This window comes from Alosa sapidissima, chromosome 2 (genome assembly GCF_018492685.1).
Source record: "Alosa sapidissima isolate fAloSap1 chromosome 2, fAloSap1.pri, whole genome shotgun sequence".
NCBI classification, from domain to species: Eukaryota; Metazoa; Chordata; class Actinopteri; order Clupeiformes; family Clupeidae; genus Alosa; species Alosa sapidissima.
The window spans coordinates 37,465,260-37,470,259 of NC_055958.1; the positions used below are offsets into that span (position 1 = coordinate 37,465,260).

A 5,000-nucleotide genomic window follows, 5' to 3' on the forward strand; every position below is an offset into this window, starting at 1 on the left:
GTTTAAAGAGACAGAGCAGATCAGTGGACACCCCAGAGTGGACACTTCAGGCATTTTTCAACCAAGAGGGAACTGCCTTCTGACCCAGTTCTGTTTAGAATTGTTTGAACCTTAGTGCTATATAAGTAAACTGAACATTAGAACCATATCGTAATCGTGCTAATTACTAACCATTTCGTTCGAAAATTCTAAAACAACAATGTTTTTTAATACTTCAAAATAACATTTGCTAAATGAACCTTACATTTTTTAGTAGCCATAGGTGTGTAGTCTAGTTTGGTTCTTACTGGGCTTTTACTGAATGAAATATCCGATTTTGTTTACCATGCTCGGAGTTTTGTACTGGGCTGGTGGGTACTTATTCCCAACCTTTCTCACGGCACATCAGCGGTTAGCCCTGAGAATTCTCGTCGTCGCAATTTAAAATTCCACTGGAGCTCCAAGCGGATTTGTACACGCAGCCTTACAACACTGTTTACAGCTCTTCGAGTCACGGTAAAGTTTCATTTTTGGTACATAGCTAATTTAGATAAACTTATGGTGTGGGTGCTTGCGTTTCTTTAGGAATCCGCCGTCTTGGTTTGTATACAAATAAATATTAGTGAGCACCTACTCACTTCCACCCATGGATATGACTGTGACAGTATGTAGCAGTGGTCAACTTCAGCACCATGGATAGCACCTACTCACTTCCACCCATGGATATGACTGTGACAGTGTGTAGCAGTGGTCAACTTCAGCACCATGGATAGCACCTACTCACTTCCACCCGTGGATATGGCTGTGACAATGTGCAGCAGCATAGACATCAACCCGGGCAGTTCTGAACATCAGGACCATGGACAGCGCACTGTGAGGGCTTGTTTTAGGCCCCAGAGTCTCTCTCAGCGAGCTATTCTCTCTCTCTCTCTCTCTCTCTCTCTCTCTCTCACACACACACACACACACACACACACACACACACACACACAGACATTGTGGGGATGAACATTAGAGTTAGCTCAGGACTAATCTGTCTCTACCCTTGGGTCACAAACTAACACTTAGCCTCTTAGCTCTGCTTAATTCATTATTATTAGTCTTCAGTCAGTGTGTGTGTGTGTGTGTGTGTGTGTGTGAAGTCTCTCATCTTCATTCAGTTCATTAGATCATTCAGTCTGTATCTCACTTTCTGTTGGAGTGTGTGTGTGTGTGTGTGTGTGTGTGTGTGTAGCATTTCATGGTGACTGAAGTATGATGTAACCCAATGGTAAGAACCAATAGGACGTGCTATTCTCTGCAGCCCTCTGCCTCATATCTAGTGTCTCTCATAGAGCCCCACATTTACTGTGTCTGCATCACATCCACACCCAACCATGGCCTAGGCTGACATACAGACAGACACATAGTGAGAAAAATAGATAGATAGATAGATAGATAGAGAGAAAGAAAAAGAAAGAGAGAGAGTACTGCAAGCAAAAACACCAGCAAACGTACAATTTTACAAACATACTGTAGGAACATACGATGATTCAGTAAGAAATTAATTTCAAATGATCAACATCATATTTACAAACATACTGTAGGAACATACGATGATTCAGTAAGAAATTCATTTCAAATGATCAGCATCATATTTACAAACATACTGTAGGAACATACGATGATTCAGTAAGAAATTCATTTCAAATGATCAGCATCATATTTTCAGCTGTGAGTCAGCTGTGTTCATCAGAGGGAATGGCTGCAGGTCATGCATGTCTTTCAAGACAGTTAGTGTTATGTGTTAGTTAGTGACAGCTAGGTCTGTGTTGTTCTGAGCTGAGTGCTTTTAGAGCCGTGTTGTGCCAAGGCATTAGTTTGTGTTTAACATACAGGTGGTTCTAAGGCGTGAGATGATTGGTTTGAGAGACGCGTTGTTCTAAGGCGTGAGCTGATTGGTTCGAGAGACGTGTTGTTCTAAGGCGTGAGCTGATTGGTTCGAGAGACGTGTTGTTCTAAGGCGTGAGCTGATTGGTTCGAGAGACGCGTTGTTCTAAGGCGTGAGCTGATTGGTTCGAGAGACGCGTTGTTCTAAGCCAGCGTTTCTCAAGCTGTGGGTCGCGACCCACTACTGGGTTGCGGAGACATGCCAGGTGGGGCGCAAACTGACGTGAAAAACAGGAGTTTTTTTAATTTATTTTTTTATCTGTAGCCTAGGCCCAGGTAGCACCCGATGCGCAATGGACGCACTGTGTTATTCACAGGGAAGCGCTCGTGTCAAGGCAGCTTAGTTAGTCCCGACCTACATGGAAAAAAAAAATGCACTAGGACCTATCTCTGCAAACTGCCACAGTGAAGTAAAGAATCTTGGGGTTTTCTTTGACTCCTCTTTACATTTTAATAAGCAAATAAATAGTGTGGTCAAAGGCAGCTTTTTCCAGTTAAGAACCATTGCAAAACTGAAGCCCTTTTTGTCCTTCTCCGATCTTGAAACTCTTATACATGCTTTCATAACATCTAGACTAGATTATTGTAATTCATTATATGCAGGCCTGACCCACTCCACTCTCAACAGACTTCAGCTAGTTCAAAATGCAGCAGCTAGATTATTAAGTGTCTCTAAGAAACGTGAGCATATAACTCCTGTGTTGGCTAAGTTGCACTGGTTACCTGTGGAGCACAGAGTTAAGTTTAAAATTTTACTTTTTGTCTTCAAAGCCCTCAGTGGTTTGGCACCTAGTTACATAGGTGACCTACTAATTCCTTACAGCACTCCAAGATCACTTAGGTCTTCATCTCAGAATCTTCTCTATATCCCCAAAACACGCCTTAAGACTAAGAGTGATAGAGCCTTCTCTGTTGTTGCCCCCCAACTCTGGAATAGTCTACCTGTACATATTAAGTCCTCTCCAACCATTGACTGCTTTAAGTCTAACTTAAAGACTTTCATTTTATCCCAAGCTTTTAATCTACCTTAATACCCTCCCCCCCCCACACACACACACTCTTTATTCTTTATTTTATTTTTGACCAATTTGTGTATTATTTCAATTATTTATTTATTTTCCCCCCATGTTATATTGTTGTTGTACCATTGTCATTGTTTTATGTTTGTTTGTAAGCACTTTGGTTCAACTCAGTTGTTTTTAAATGTGCTATAGAAATAAAGTTGACTTGACTTGACTTGACTTGACATGAGATTTAGAATGTTGTTGTGAGAGTGGTGAATTTCATCAAAACCCGGCCCTTAAAAGCGCGTCTATTCTCCGCACTTTGCGAAGAGATGGTAGCTGACCAAAAGGCTGTACTGTTTCACAGCGAGGCAAGGTGGCTTTCCCGAGGTAAAGTGCTGTTGCGCGTGTTTGAGCTCCAAGTCGCCTCTTCTTGGAGGAAGAGCGCATGTTTGAATCTGCAAGCACGTTCACTAATGAACATTTCTTGACGAAGCTGGCCTATCTTAGCGATATATGTGATATATCTTTGCGATACATTTGAGTTAAATGTCCAGTTACAAGGCAAAGACAAGCACCTACTGTACCTCACCTAGCAAATAAGATTACTGCATTCACCAAAAAAAACTTGAGTATTGGACAGGCGTCTCGATCGCGACAGTATTATGCCTTTGAGATTTCTGAGCGAAATCGCTAAAACGTCTGATTGGGAGGCACTCTTGTGATCCCATGTATTAAACAGTAGGCCTACATCACATCCCTGTAAAGTTTATTTCAAAAATATTTCCCAACCAGCAGTGCTCAGTATGACTGGATTATGGATCCATTTAATGCAGCATGTTGGTATTTAATTGAATATATTGTACAATGTTGTAAAATGGCCTATGCTTCCTAATATGTTGCTGGAAAACAGAAATATGTGTGTTATGTATTTATTTATTATTATATCTGCAGCACCAGCTGATTTTAACTCTGTTGAAGAGGATATATTTAGAACTTGTCATTATTTCAATAAATTTGACCATTTTAAGCTTGACCTACACTTTCTTAGAGCGATGAGGGACAGGTGGGGCTCGAGAATGCCCCCTTGATCAAAGTGGGGAATGAAAGAAAAAGTTTGAGAACCACTGATCTAGTTTGTTAACTACCACAGTCACGAGTTGGGTCGCGATAGTCTGTCATTTTTAAAAAGTGGGTCCCCTGAAAAAAAGTTTGAGAAACACTGTTCTAAGGTGATGGGTTTAAGAGACGTGTTGTTATAAGGTGTGAGCTGATTGGTGAAGGAGCCTGTAAAGATCATTAGGAGGGTAATTACACTCGGAACCTACTGTACCCTGCCTACTAGTGTCTTTCTCTTTTCTCTCTCTCTCTCTGTCTCTCTCTCTCTACCACACACACACACACACACACACACACACACACACACACACACACACACACACACACACAGACAGAGACACACACACACACACACACACACACACACACACACACACAGGCAGACAGAGAGACACACACACACACACACACACACACACACACACACATACCCAGACTCAGTCAGTAGCTAATTAACAGAGCAGTAGTTAATTAGTCAGTGGATGATTATAAAGGGAGGGTGACCCTCTGTTTCCGTGGAGACAGTAGAGGCATGGGAATCCTCTGAAGAGTTGGAATGTGGCCCCAAACTCTCTCTGCTCTATATTACTCTACCACACACACACACACACACACACACACACACACACACACAGAGTGCTTAAAGTGTTCAGACACTGTGCCTGAATTCAGGCGTATGCCGGTATGTTTAAGATTGGGAAATAGACAATAAGACTACAGTATATATGACGTCGTCATAAATCTCAACTTCAGGCAAAGACATTTGTATTGCTTTAAGCCCTGCACGCACACACACACACACACACACACACACACACACACACACATACACGGATGACCTCCAGGTTGGCTAAATGCAATAGTATAGTATGTTATAGTATAGTGTAGATGAGTTGAACAGCAGCATGACAAGTTATTTTCTCCCTCTCTCTCCCTCTCTCTACCTCTCTTTCTCTCTCTCTCTCTCTC

The 5,000-nt window shown here is 41.9% G+C and overlaps 3 protein-coding genes across 7 annotated transcripts in view; 1 reads left to right on the forward strand and 2 right to left on the reverse strand.

The window, feature by feature from the left end:
* The window catches only part of LOC121690338 (zinc-binding protein A33-like), a 698,440-nt gene that overhangs the window by 222,183 nt on the left and 471,257 nt on the right, over positions 1-5,000 (reverse strand). The gene's annotated exons all lie outside the window — the stretch shown is intronic.
* The window catches only part of LOC121690097, a 790,202-nt gene that overhangs the window by 189,286 nt on the left and 595,916 nt on the right, over positions 1-5,000 (reverse strand). The window lies entirely within an intron of this gene.
* il1rapl1a (interleukin 1 receptor accessory protein-like 1a) overlaps positions 1-5,000 on the forward strand; it is a 77,355-nt gene that overhangs the window by 21,278 nt on the left and 51,077 nt on the right. The window lies entirely within an intron of this gene.